Here is a 15,716-nt window from a genome sequence, read left to right on the forward strand (position 1 = left end):
TATTGTCTTTTTGAGTCACTACGGGTTGACGTGAGTTGTAGTTTTTTTTTCGCTTTGAGAGTTCTGAGTTAAAATTTTAGATAAAAGATATTTTTTTTCTATACCTACCTGAGTTGTGTCCATTTGATTTTCACTGCTCTTTTGTTGTATGTGGCCATAAACGCTTCACACACTGCCTCTGAGATAGGCCTACCTGCTCGTGCTACATTACAACAGGGTTGAGCAGGGGTTGTCAAAGAGGTGACCCACTTGCCCTGACTTAGGAAGAAGGGTCCCTCCAGCCAGTGCCAACTAGAGATGCCCATTTCTAACAGGTTCTCACTGGGGAGGGGGGCCAGCACATCCCAAACAAGGTCTTCGAACCCCTGTCCACAGCCAGCTGAAGGCGAACCACCAACAGCCATGCCAGGGAAGCAGGAACCACAGGGGACGACCAGCGAGCAAGGAGCGACAACCATTCGACCAGGCCTGAGGAAGTCACACCCTTAACCCGGAAACGACTGGGAGGCTGGTGCATCAGCCACAAAGGGCCAGCCGACTCGTACTCGAAGAGCTAGTCAGAAAACCAAACCTCCCAGCAAGCCAGGCAGTACGGGAGGTCCAGCAGGAGCATCACCAGCACCTCGTACCATTTTTGTTGAAGACAGAAAAAAAACAGGCGGAATACTGGGTAAGTACTCCTTATGTACTCCCAGTGGGAGGGTTTGGGGTTAGGGTCCCCACATATTTATCACACCGAGTAAATTCTGAACCCTGTGGTATTTAATTTTTCCATATCATATTATCCTCTGGGGCACTGTCGATTATGACCCTAGTAGGTTTGGGAGGAGCCAACGTCTACAAGGAGTGTCTAAGTCAATTAAGTCCTGCACTTTTCCTCATCTGACAAGTTGGCTACATTTCTATGTTCTGTCCAAACTCCCCCATACTATGCTGACTCACAGACAAAGCCATTCAGGGACTATTGGGTACAGACAGTGAAAGAGCTCAGACACTTTGCAGTCAAGGATGTAGCTTTGGGTGGAGTGTTTGGAGTGTTATTTCCCCCTAATAAATGTATTTTCCAGTAATTAGTTAAGCGCAGGTGCTTTCAGTCAGGAATGGTGAGATGTCTGTAGCATTTCAACTCCGACTTTTTACATAGACAAAATGCACACACACTCTCCCTCTCGGTTTTAAAAGTCTTTAAAAAAAGTTCCTTATATGACAAAATATTGTGATTTCTATCAATCTGTACTCATAATAATCCTCATTTCTTTCCCTTTACCCTGCCCCTTAAGCTCCTCTCATGCACCCTACTGGTGGTATAATATATTTTAACATTATATTATTGGAAAATCTGAAATTCAACCCCCTCCCCTAAAACTTGCTGTACCAGCAATGTCCCCGTCCGCAGTGTTGTTATAGACTACGCTGTAAATAGAATAAAGCTGAATTGTGACTGCCAAGCTCCTCTGGCCCACAGGCTCCTGCCTCCTGGTAGTATTGTGGAAGTTGACGAATTAAAGTATTTCCACGCCTTAGTTCTTGGAAGGTAAAACATTACACTTCATCAAGGGTGGTTATTTCATTTACAAAAAGGGTGCTGGTTGCCTATCTTGGCTTTTAAGTGGTTCACCAAACTCAAGTAAAAATGTAATTAGTTGTCAAATTTTTCAGGATTTTCTTCAGCAACCAAAGTAAATCCCGGTACTGCCTGTGTGTATTCAAGTTCTCAGACCTTAAAGTGATGTTCATTTTCAACCCACCTTCAGGATCAATGATAAGATCACAGCATTTAAAAAAGCCTCCAGGGTCTGATGGTTTTGGTGGAGTGTGAAGGAGGGCCTCAAATTATGGGGACATATATTTCATCTCTGGAGAAAGTAAAAGTGCTTTAGCACTTTCTGTGGTTTTATTCCATGCGCAAGTATTTATGTGCATAATGGCTCCTGCAAATATAGAACTCATAAAAGTATTTTAGGGGTACTCTTGAAAAAACTATGACAGTTGCAGTTTCACAGGAATACTCCTGTAAAACCTGCTAATTTTCAGAAATAATTAAATCGAAACTCAAGGGCAGGTATGAACCTACAAATATAGATTTTAACATTTTTCTGTAAAGCGAACCTTTTGTGCTTTTAACTGCCAGAAAATATGCATTTTTTTTTATCTCTGGTAGGAGTATAACTTGCAAATACGATCGTAGCAAAATGTAAAGTGTTGTCAAAAGTGATATAATTGTGTATGTTTATTTGATGTTTATTTGATAACCATGTGAGAAACAGTATTGCCCTGGCGGGTGCCTGGACACACCGATCATCTCAATGTGGCTTGCAAAGTTGAAAGCCTGTGGAGTGAACAGAACTACTCAAACTGAGGTCAAACCACAAGCTTCGGACTCCAGTGAAGGTGAAACTGAGTGAAAATAAAAAATGCAGCCTATTAGCAAGACACATGGGATCTAGTAAATTCCCTCTTTGTTGATCTTGCCATTAAGTTATAAATACATGGGGAGTCACCCCACATTTGCATAAAAGTTCAGTGGCTTATATACAGGGTCGTTTAAAAATTTGAGCAATATGAATCATCTCAGTTTCAGGGCCCACATCACTTACAGGACTAAGACTGCCTTGCATCAAGTGTCCTTGCTCCACAAAGAAAAATAAGTGGTCCTGAAGATAACTTTAGAACAATTCTACAGGTGCGAATTTAGTCTCAACTCGTAGGAGACAATGATGTATTGGCTGGTATCCTAAAGATGTATTTGATACCTGAGAAGAGCACTCCTCATGCTGCATACAACTTCCCTCAAAGGCTTTCGAAATTCATAGGGATAACTTCAGTACTCAGAGATCTTATGACTCACTCTCCTCACTCACATCCTCTTCAAGGCTAACTGCCTCACCAACATGGTAGTCAATAAATGCACCCCATCATACATGGAGTTCAAGATAAAGACATCCAGGGAGCTGTAAATGACACTCAGAATTGTCATATTATAGTCCAGGAAGTACAGGATCATGGAGACTAGATGTATTGTTCTTCTGTCATACTTTAATTATTTCAAACTCTATTCCTATTGAAAACCAGTTCCCCATTTCAGAAAATAGCTCAATACCCTACTATTTAAGCAATTCCTCATCTTTTTTTAGCCTCTCAGGTGCAGAATTGGTTGAAGAGTGACATCAAGCGTTATCCCTGTTTGATGTTACCAGAAGCGGTCACCTCAAGTTCCGCACTCCATTCAGCCTTGCCATCTCCTATTATTTCTACATGAATTACACTGTTCCAAATTAACCCACCCCTTCAACATTCCCCGAAATGTGTGTATTCCTTCTTGCTGTAGTGCACTTACAAATGTCAAACAGCTCCAATTCTTAACTCTGCTGACTTGTTCTCTCTCCCCATCCTATCTGGACTGCTCACTCACAACCTCTCTGCTGCTTATACTGACCCCCTAATCCCTAACCTGTGCTGACCTCATGTCCCCTTACCGTCAGCTGCTTGCCCATAGTCTGTCCACTACTGACAACTTTCTCCTCCTGCCTATTCTGCCATGTCCTCCCCCCTTGCTCTCTTTTCTTTACCTCATTCACCCTTTTGCATTACACCATCCACCTGTGTCCATACTCCTCTTCCCCAACCCTCTGCATTGAGGCCTGGATTAATTTATAACACTCAGGTACTCATATATGTTATTTTGGCATAGGGCAGCGCAGCAAGGCACCTTGCTGTGCTGCCATACGCCAAAATGAAAGGGCAGGAATGCACCAAAAATTAAGCACTACAGTGCATTCCGGCCCTCTCTTCCTGCTCTGGTGCAGTTCTCGCAGCCTAGCACCAATGTAAGCTCCCTTGCACCATGGTGCAAGGGTGCCTCCACTGCAGGCAGGATTGGTTTTATGCACCAAGGGGCCCTTTCCTGCACAAAACAATCCTACGAGGCATTTTCTTCTTTCTATGTCTGCTGCATAATGCTGTACACATGGAAAGAAGACAAAACGAGGAGAAATTAACATATTTCTCCTTGTTACTCCTCACCTCGGGAGGCATACGGTTTTAATATTTCCCAAAGGTTTACATGGATTTGTAAGTCTGGGGCAACGTCAACACACATGGGTGTTGCGTGGGAAGACCAGCCGCAATGCCCATGGAACACCTCCCGGGTGCAGCATAAGGAGATGCAGCGATTTGCGATGTGACGCCCTACTCATGATTTATGAGGCCAATCAAAGCCACACAGGGTGGATTTGCATGGCTTCATGAAACTTTATGAGAGCCCTGCGTCATGCATGTATATATTTACATTTTGCAAAAGTGATGCAGGGCTCTCATAAATAAGCTCCTGGGTTTCTTATTAGCTAGTCATGCTGTACTAATCCACGTAATACATAGATATATATTGCAGAAGCTTAGAATGTTCTCTCTACATGTGCATATGTAATGTTACAGGAAGTGATTGCAATGAAAGTAGGGCCTAAACATTTTCAGATAACACAAATATTCAAATGTTTTTCTTTCATTTTTTTCATTTTTTGGCCACTTATTTTCCCTTGGCAGAGTTAATCTACTAGTTAGGAGAACTGGTTGGCCTTCTTCATTCTCCTTGTGTAGAGACAGCACCACTCCAATTCCAAAGTTGTAAGTATCCACCTAGACCTATAAGCACTAGGGCTTTTCTACTTCTTAAATATTCCTCTGAATGCAGGTGATGGTTGGCAATCATTGTTCACGGTTAATCCTCTTAATGACGCTGAAATATCCCTAGCATTATACAGCATTCTATTGGCTACCAGTGAATTATAAGAAGACGCTCAATCGAGTTTCAATGGTGGGAATTTTCTGGTCCATAATGGCCTTAATATTGGCCAGACAGCTTGTTTTGCCAATTTCTTAAGTTGTGAGCCATGATATAATGGATCACTTCCTTATTTGCTACTACCTGTACTTCATAAACAGGACGTGACAGGGATAAATATCCAGTAAGTATCCTAGAATGGCAGTGCCTTCACATCTAGTCCCATAAACAATGTTAAGATGGTCTTGGATGTATGACTTTCTTAAAGAAATAAAAGAAAAAAAACTATATGTCACAAAGTGGTTAGTTCCGGTGATCCTTGTAAATTGCTAACCGAGCGCTGAACACAAGGTAAAGTTCTTCATATAACATAGAAAATGGGCATGAGGTGGGGGAAATGATATGAACCTCATGGATGGACGTTGACTGTGAAGAGATGCATCTTCAGTACCTTTTTGATTTGCAGGATGGTTGGAGTAGATCTGATGTCGATGGAGATATTGCTGATACTCGGTGCATAGGTAGAAAAGGCTTACAGTTTGATCTTCTCTTTTCTACATTTCCTCGTCTTTAGTCTGGCAATGTCTTAGTTGTGTCACTGTCTGCATGAGATGCCACATTACTCAGCTAGCTGTTAGAAACGTTATGGCTACATTTGAATTAAATTACAAAACCTCATAGAACGAAAAAGAGAAAGAAAATGTGTCTCTTTATGAGAATAGACATGCAGTAATTGATGTGTAGGACTTGCAACATAGTAAAGTAGGGAACACTTAGGTAGGTTTATAACTAGGCTCAGGTATAGCTTCAAGAAAACTATGTGCTCATAAGTAGGGCACAATGCGTTAGACTCCATCTATGAACATAATTACATGTACTATTAACATGATCTCAAAAACTTGTCGCAATTTGGGCACTGATTTTATGTAACCTCTAAATTATTTTGCAAAGCAGCCTATGTAAGACTAGGTTCGTTTAAAAAAAAGACATTGGGGTGGGTTGCCATCCAACCTACTGCATGAAATTAATGAGGTATGTTACAAGTGGCAACTCAATCCATTAGGGTCAGCCAACCACGATGTCTGTGACCACTTTTAAACACAGCAAATAATTTCCTTAAATGCAGTTTAAGGAGCACTCCCTCCCGGTTGCTGCGACCAGCCATCGGCCGTTGCAGCGCCGCCCACTCTTTAGAACGCCCGCACCGCAGTGGAATTGCCGCCGCGGTTAAGGCGTTAAAGTAAATGGGGCTGGATTTGAAAAGAAAGTTTATGTTCTTCAGTTTGTTTGAGAGTTGACAGTGGATCCATGAACTAATGTCTATTCTCCAACAAACGTTTATTCAACATTCACAAAGGGAACGTGGTCCTGGATTTTGGCTGCAAAGCATTGATACATAGCATGGGGACACCTACAAGATGCCCCTTCCAAATATTAAATTACTATCCATACTTAAATAGCATTAGTGATCCAGAAACTCTTTTTCGAAAATCAACATGTGTTTATTATATAGGAAAAAGGGTTTCAGAATTCGGATTCGGAGGATTTGTGAACGCTAAAGCCCTTTGCACCTGAACCCCCCGAGTTTTTTATTACATTAGTTTGAATATTTCAGTTCCTTTCACACATGTTAAAGAAAGTGGTAGTGCTGTCGTGAGGTCCTACTGTAAGTGAACATTCACAGTGATAGTATGTTTGGGAGTCTACATTGAAAAACAGTAGTTTTGAAAATAAATCTACTAACAGGAAGAGATATAGTGGTTCAAATATCATTCATTTTATAGATTATCCATGCCTACAACTAGGTTAATATTATGAATGCAACTCCTGTTAGTTGTGTCCAGCCCTTGATATAATATGGCGATGTTTATACATAACATATATCAGAGACTGGTTAGTGAAAATCTGTATTTATGGTAAAGGGATGATTGATCTGATGGAGGAGTTTGTTTTATGTAGTTAAAGTGTGACGAAGGTTACACTCTGAATGGTACTGTGTTTTCGAATAAACAATTTCAATACAAAATAGTATTACCAGTTTTATTTTTGAAAGAAAAACGTATTTATAGTGTGTTTAAAACTATATGTACATTTTGTTCAATGCATTTTTACAAAATGTACTTTCCCATGCTTCTTGGATGTGTAGGGGATAGTAAAATTGCATTAGTACTTTAATAATGGCAGGTATTAGGAGACACGTCACCAGGCAGGGACATGGCAAACTTGCAGTTAGAAAGGTTTTGGAGCTATTAAAGTTATATATACTTGCATTGCTACATAACATTGTGCATTTAGGAAAGTTAAAAAAAAGGCGCAGGCCATGTAGTAGAAGGTACATATTGTTTGACTAGGTTTTGTGATTGGTGTAGGTGCGGTTGGGTTATTTATGTACATTTTTTCAGCACAAATGTGGAGGAAGTACTGCCATGTTTCAGTCAATGGAAAGCATACTTATTAGGATCTCGGTTTTCCCGCATCCTCCGGGCCGGTGGAAGCCACCGCCGGTCCGGAGGATGCGGGAAAACCGCTGCTGAGCCTCAAAAGACCCACCGCCATATTAGGATGGCGGTGGGTCTGGAAATCTGTCCGCAGCTTTTCCGCCGCGGTCGCCTTCCGACTGCGGCGGAAAAGCTTTAACATGGCTGGCGGTGTCTATCAGACACCGCCAGCCATATTATGATGGTGTAAAATGTATGCTTTTCCGCGGCGGCTTTTCTGCCGTGGAAAAGCATACGGACCTTCACTTCGGGGGCCTGTTGCGGGCCCCCTGGGTGAAGGGGGGGTGGGGGTGCACATGGGGGGTACCTATGGTACCCCCCTGCATTTGCGTGAACAAAGCAGCAGGCACTGCGCGGTCCCTGCCACTTTGTGCATGCAAATGCACAACTTACATTTTTAACATTGCGATGGGTGCTGCTTCAAACAGCACCCGCCGCAATGTTAAAGATACAGGATGTGACCGCCAGGGTGGCGTTAACATCCTAATTTAGACGGAGGGACCAACGCTGCCCCTGCGGACGGTCCCTCCTACTCTAGGGTGGCGGACGGACTCAGGTCCGTCCGCCATCATAATCAGCCCCAAAATACGGTAAACAGAGTAATGGCTTTCCACCGTTCCATCCATGATGTTGGAAGTATATCTCAGTTGGAGGAGGAAAGAAAATGCAGCAGAGTCAACATATAGTCAACATACTTTCGTCCGTCAACCTGCCGTACTCTAAATCGGACAGACAAACCTCTAGATGAGCAAACAGCCAAGTATTGACAGCCCATAAGCACCTGTCAAACTCTAAATTGGGCTCGTGATATCCAAATGAATCACACATTTAAAATATCACAGGTTGACTAAGGGTTTAAACATTAGAGACAACTACATAAAAAATAGTGGGTATTTCATCATTTATTTCAGTACTGGATAATTTATCCAGCCATACAAAAAAAATTATATTGCTGGATATTCCAAAAGAGGCTAGATTTGATAGAAAGTAATGATAAGCAATGAATCATCAAATACGAATCTGACTGTAAGGCAACATGGAGGAGAGCAATTTCTATCCCCTTATATAGGGAAGAACAGGAACCTGGCAAACAAGAAGTTTGCTCCAAATTGGATTGGCCATAAAACATATGGCAACAAATGGAGAATCCTAGTACAAACGAGCAACAAAAGCACAACTGAATTATAGGGAGTGCCGCACTATGTCAAAGACTGTCCCAGTAAGACAACCACTGCTTTTCCTCCAGTACAAGTCCTTAGGAGAAAATTAAACACAAATACCTTGTGTCCCTTTGTAGGGACACAAGGTATGAACACAGACTAGCAGTAAAGGGGAGAGAAGGCACAGAGATCACAGTCATGTTGTTCTACTTCTAATGCCTCCAACAGCCACACACCAAGGAATATCCTGTGCCAACACACCGAGGATCCTGTAAGTAAAGAAAGATGTTGCCACACCCACAAAACGCACAGTACAGAACAGACTATCCATAGCCCCTCAGAGGCACCCAGCTAGTCAGGAAAACAGTGGTTGAAGTAATTAAACAAAAATGGTGCATGCAGTAATGATGCAGGAACACAGGATAAATATCTTGTGTTCCTGCAACATTACTGCATGGAATTACCAATGTAACAATAGTTGCAACTGCTTCCACAAGTAACAAGATTAGCAGGTTTCACTAACTTCATATTCGGGATGACCATCAATATTGACTGGATTAGCAGAAGATGGATGATTAAGTTGATCTGGAATAAAACAGATTTAGGGCCTGATTCCGATGAGGTTAGGAAGGCCTCCTAACAGTATTTGCTTTGTCCAAATCGGATCAGGAACGTGTCTTTCTGACTGACTTTGAGAGGTTTCTGAATGACCGAGTACAATGCGAGTTAGGCGTTAGGAAAATCCCAATCAGAACTCGACTTTATTTGGAATGACCAAGCCACACGTAGCAGAATCATATGTCTCCACGGGACTTGTTTCCGAATTACAGAGTACGATGCTGGATTCAGACAGCGTTTTTGAATTGTCCTGTCCGACTCAAATCGGCAGTTGGAATCAGACTTTGGGTCCCTATAGTGGCCCCCCCTGCACCCGGAGCCTTCCCAATCGGGCCTGTGGGGATACCCATGGGTCCCCCCATACCAGTCATGCACAGTGTGGCAGGCACCAGGGGGTGCCTACCACAGGGTGCCCGATTTTCCCAGCCACCCCTTTCCTCAACGAGATCCTATGCTTTCGGTCAGAACAAAGGCTCCCAATGAAGTCAATGGGAGTCCAATCAACTCGTATCTGGAAGAATCCAAATGCATCATACTCGGTCGGTTGGACTCTCCCGATCTAATTTGGTCGGAAACCATTCCCAAACCCATTTGGTCAACAAGCTTTTCAAACCGCATTAGGTGTGAAACATGACATTTACGATGCATCTTCCATGATGAGAGAAGCTGTTGATAAAAGACAACTGAATTGACTTGTTTGCTGACAGTAAATAGACCAAAAAAGAATGGCTGTAAATGAATTGATATCTATCAGGTAGGAAGAAACATAATGGATAACCATACTATTCTGCCAAGTTAGAAATTTGGAATTGGTCTTCTGTTAATATCTGCTCTTACCTTCATAGCTTGTTTAGAATGATGACAATTTCCCATGTTTGTTTCTCTTTGTCCTTGTAAAATCTTGATGAAGTCAAAAGCTACGGAAACCACAGGAATCATGAGTGGCGAATCTAGAACGGAACACAAGAGATGAAAGACTCAAGGTAAACAAAAAACAGAGATGCCTTTGTTACTGAATGTTTGGCAGTATTGAAGAAAAACCCAGTGCGTGATTAAAATTCCATCCAATTGTTTTGAGTAGCTTTACGCTCAAAAATGTTAGATACTGTGCCAAACTGTGATTAACGCTTTATGTTTGGCCATTAGGATGAGGATGGAGCCCAGATGATATACACTCATTGATTTTAAATGAGGAACAGATGGACTTCAAAAACAGGAAATTAACTGTGATCCTCTAGCTGTGGTATTCAATGTAGACAGAAAATAACAAAAACAAATCCTTTGGCCATCCCTGGAGCTGATGGCATTGCCCCCAAAGTTAATAAATGAGAAATCTTAGAAAAAAGTCCATAATGACTCTGAGGTCATGAAAATGAGTAAGGCCCGTGATGAAGTCAGTGGAGAGGGTGTGTCAATATGGTATGCCATGGCTGAGGTGGCACAGGTTAGGGTTGAAGAGAGCCTAAATGTATTTCATGTGTGACTGTGCTTTGGGGACAGATGGGGCAAGCCTCAACTTACTTTTCAAGGTCTTCATTCAGTTGACCATCAAAAAGATAAAATAACTAGGTTAGGGTTTATCTAACTCCTTGATATCCTGAGATGGCTGACTCGTGACCCTTCTGAAGCCCTTTTTGTTGTAACTCCTTCACTTTTATTGTAAACAATACATATGTTGATGGCTGTAAATAGGTATCTAATAATGTAGCGCTTCTAAAATGCCTGGATCAATCTTGGCATGAGTATCTCTAATCCTTTGAAACAAGGATTGAACTGCACAGATAACTCTATTCGGTAGATCTAACAATGACTCCACTGGGTCAGTGTTTTTGAAATGTCTATGTGACAGAGCATCAACCACAACATTGTGAAAATAAGGGATATACATGATAAAAAAAATCCTAGTGAACAAAAAAGCAAGCTCAATGAACTTATTGCCTATTTCTACACTGTATATTATGAAGAAATCGTAAATCACAATGATCAGTTTGTATCTCAAAAAGTTAATACGCTCCTATTAAGAGAATATTCTATTCAAGACATTCCATTTTTATAATTAAAAACTCTTTCTCCAGCACTGAATAATTCTGTTCCCAGTAACTTAGTACATTGGGCAGGAAAAAGTCAGGATGTTCAAAGTTGTAATCATACTGAATTTGTAATAGAACTGCCTTTACCACACTGTCAGACATTTTTCTTTCAACTAAAAATCGGTTAGGAAGATATGGGTGACATATGACAGGAGCTAGGGTAAATGTCTTGTAAAGATCTGGAAAGGGTACTTCTGTTTTCTTAGTCCAAGAGAAGCCATCTGATGAGTTCAACTTTTTCAACAGTTCCGAAATGAGACAGCCCTTGTGTGCGAATCCCTTAACAGTCTGGCAATTGAAATTTGCCAGTCCGAAAAAAAACTATCTGCCACATGCATCAAGCACGTTTGCCACCAGAAAAAGGCCTTTTCCGATGCATCAAAGGCTTTCAATTAGCAAATTAGGTAATGATTTATTGTGATTACCTATATTGCGAATGCATTTAGGGAATCACAATTTGTGATTCCCTGATTCCGATGCATCAAGTCTTTCCTAAATGGAAACTGTGCATTTAGGAAATGTTAATTACCATCAACTGGAAGATGACGGTAATTTGCACATGCTTTGTAAAATGCACAACAGTGCATTTTTCAAAGTGGTGTGCAGCTCGCACAGGCCCTTAGGGCATGTGTGTGCTGCACATGTGCATACTTACCTTTTTGGGGGTACATCAGGGGGGTCTTAGGCCCCCTGGCACCCTTGGAATTGCATTCACGATTTGTGATTACTAATTTGGTAATCGCAATTTGCAAATGCATTCCCATTCATTCCTATGGGCTTATAGGCCCATTGGAATGAATGGAGTGACATTACACAAAAGTGATTCGCAATTTCTAAATTGCTATTGGGTAATGTTTGGAAATCGTTATTTATTTTGTGATTCATACATGCATAGGCAATTGCGATTCCTAAATAGTGATTTCTTGAAAATCACTATTTAGGAATTGCAATTCCTTTTGTTGATGTATATGGCAGTAAGTATCCTCAACTGAGGTTGGTAGTGGCAAGTCTAGATTAGTAGCACTAATTTAGGATCCATAGCTAAACTTTTAGTAGATGTACTATAGTCCAGAATGTCAACATTCTCGTTTTGAAATTCACACTTTCCATCTTGCACAATAACCAATTTTGTCATAGTCTTGTTAATTAATCATGAGCGGAAAATCCGTTCAGCTCGCGGATTTCGCGGTTTTTCGGTAAATCCGCGATCTCCCGCGAATTTACTGAAAATCCGCAAGATGCGCGAGCAGCGGATTTCGGGGGCAAAAGTTAAAGCCTGTTGAACTTTTAACTATTTTAGGATGGCGCTGGCAGCTTGCCGGCGCCATCCTAAAATAGTTAGTTAGGATGATTGATGTGTGTTTTGTCGAGGCTGGGTAGGTGTGTGTTCTCCCCATATCTATCGTCGAAAATTAGCTATGATGCTTGATGGAGGCCTTTGCATAATTGACTTTCACTAGCTCTATCCCTGTGCAGTTCCTGTGACCACCAGCTTCTCTGATCCGTGCCTGTCCTTTTATACACACAAGAGGCATGTGAACTCGCATATAAGCCCCGTCCGTTTGGCCCCTCCCCACACACTAGTGGTGTGTGCACCGTCTTCGCGCCCTTTACCCACTTGATGGACAGCTCACTCGAGGGACCCCGGCGCTCTTTGGTGTGATGGCAAAGTTAATCAGCCCTCCCAAAAATGTGTGTTTTGTCGAGGCTGGGTAGGTGTGCGCTCTCCCCATATCTATTGTCGAAAATTAGCTATGATGCTTGATGGAGGCCTTTGCATAATTGACTTTCACGAGCTCAATCCCTGTGCAGTTCCTGTGACCACAAACTTCTCTGATCCGTGCCTGTCCTTTTGTACACACAAGAGGCATGTGAACTCACATATAAGCCCCGTCCGTTTGGCCCCTCCCCACACACTAGTGGTGTGTGCACCGTCTTCGCGCCCTTTACCCACTTGATGGACATCTCACTCGAGGGACCCCGGCGCTCTTTGGTGTGATGGCAAAGTTAATCATCCCCCCGAAAAATGTGAGTTTTGTCGAGGCTGGGCAGGTGTGCGTTCTCCCCATATCTATCGTCGAAAAAAAGCTATGATGCTTGATGGAGGCCTTTGCATTATTGACTTTCACAAGCTCAATCCCTGTGCAGTTCCTGTGACCACGAGCTTCTCTGATCCGTGCCTGTCCTTTTATGCACACAAGAGGCATGTGAACTCGCATATAAGCCTTGCCCGTTTGGCCCTGCCCCTCACACTAGCGATGTGCACCGTTTTCCCGCCCGGACATTCCCCACACAATCCGCAAAATCCGCGAATTTGCAAATTCACAGATTTTGCGGATTGCAAATTTTGAATTCGCAAATTCGCGAATTGCGAATTCGCAAAAGTCGCCCATGCCTATTGTTAATACAAAATGGACAAGGTGTCTGTATTCTAGAATTTTCCTGGCGAATATAGCAATATCCTCAAAGCAAAGAACACCAATTTGGTGGATGACATCGGAAAACATGCACTTGATTAGTCTCTGAAAGACTGCAGGGACGTTCCAAAAACCTAAGGACATAACCCTGTACTCAACATGGCCAACAGGAGTGAGAAAGGATGTCTTTCCCTCATCTCCTTCTTTATTATATAGCGTCCAGGTTTGTGAACACCATAGGTCCATGGATTGCTTCCAAGATATCTTTGATAAGCAGAAGTGGATACCTATTTTTTGCTGAAACTGTAGGTATATCACAATTGAACTCCCAGTGGAGAATGAAGTGAGAAGACTTTTGGTTTCAAGAAGGCATCACCAAATGTGTGATATTGAGTAGAATGCCGCTCGCAGTCACGTCGTGTTGCCATTGAAGGATCTCTACCTGGTTGCTGCATTGGGACCCTGTGAAAACCGTTTACCTTGCTGCGACCAAAGTGCTGTAGGACTCGGGGGGCCGGGACTGCGAGGCCCACAGGTCAGCGAGGCTCCTTCATCACGCGCACCTGCTGGCTCTTCCCGCGACTCCTCCCTGTTGAGCCTGCTGCCTGCCTGCTGCCCTCAAAAGACGACTCGCGGCCCCCGCTCTGTGGGGGCTGCTCGCAGTCGCGTTGTGTTGCCATTGAAGGATCTCTACCTGGTTGCTGCATTGGGACCCTGTGAAGACCATTTACCTTGCTGCCACCAAAGTGCGGCAGGACTCGGGGGGCCGGGACTGCGAGGCCCACAGGTCAGCACGGCTCCTTCATCACGCGCACCTGCTGCCTCTCCCCGCGACTCCTCCTACTACCCTGATTAAAGTCAGACAATTTACGCTACCGCAGGAGGCGCGCGGGACAAAAGGCGGACCGTCTGTGGCCGTTAGGGCCTGCAGGAGGCTCGGCTGGGCTCGCCCTCTAACATTTCGTTCTTGAAACTACTTTGCCCGTTGTTCTCCCCTATAGTAAGCTATTTTCTGTGACTGATCTTCATCTTCTGTCATTTGTAAAATTTAGTATGTTGAGGCTCTTTGCTAACTCGTATTTGTTTTGACTATCTTAGATTATTCTCTATATTGATATTGAACTGAGATACTAGGATGTCTATATGTGTACCGAATTCTTTACCCTCTACTGTAGGGGTTTCTATACTTGGGCCTTTAGATAAGTATTTTGCTAGGGCTACTAAAGATATAGATAGAGAGATTTCGCTGGCCAAGAAATGTGCCGAACGCCGTTTTTCCATCGAACTCCTCAAAAACAAGCCCCCAAGTTTGGCCCAGAAAGAGGTACCAACTCCACAATTACACAACAATACCTCAATAATTGCGGATGCAGACGCAGAGCTTTTTAACACCGAAAATATCCCTTTAACTTTTCAAGATAGATCACCCCCTTTACCTATCATTGAAATAAATGATGATATCACCATCAATGGGCCACCCTCTATATCAAATTCTTTAATTGATTTAAACTCCCTAACAGTGTTAGACACAGACTCTCAGTATAACATAATCGCTTCATTACCCGTATCAAATCTGCTTGTGGAGGCGGCGGTACCAATGGAGACACGGTTGCCGATAGCAGTTAGCGTTACTAAAGAAAAGACACAAACCAAGAGAAATCAGGGAGCGCTTTGTTCCCCACCTAGAAAAAGAAGGAGAAAGGGAGGTGTTAGAAAAAGGGGTAAAATCTTAAATACACCTCTACCACCTGTGAATATAACAAATAAGATACCCAAGGAGTCAGAGAAGGAAGCACTAAGAGGGCCTAAAACAAAAACAAGTATGTTTCAAGATGCCCCGTCAGCTAAAGGGATTATGGAGGATATTGAACACCTTCTAAAATCCTTTCTGCTACCACTCTTAGAGAGAGTTAAAAGGCTAGGGGAAAACATGGATCGTATCTTAGCAGCCTCAAATTTAAGTGAAGCCCCAAAAGAAACGATCCTAAGGGAAACTCGCTCAGTAATTAAACATCCAATACAGAAAACATCCATGCCACAAGCGGATAACTTTATATAAAAAAAAATGACTTTACATAATAACCCCCCTAGACCGGTGGCCATGCAGGATTCACATAAAGAGAAGGTTAAACTAGGTCCCCCGAAAGCCCCTG

Source organism: Lissotriton vulgaris, chromosome 4_1, assembly GCF_964263255.1.
Source record: "Lissotriton vulgaris chromosome 4_1, aLisVul1.2, whole genome shotgun sequence".
In the NCBI taxonomy this organism is placed as follows: domain Eukaryota; kingdom Metazoa; phylum Chordata; class Amphibia; order Caudata; family Salamandridae; genus Lissotriton; species Lissotriton vulgaris.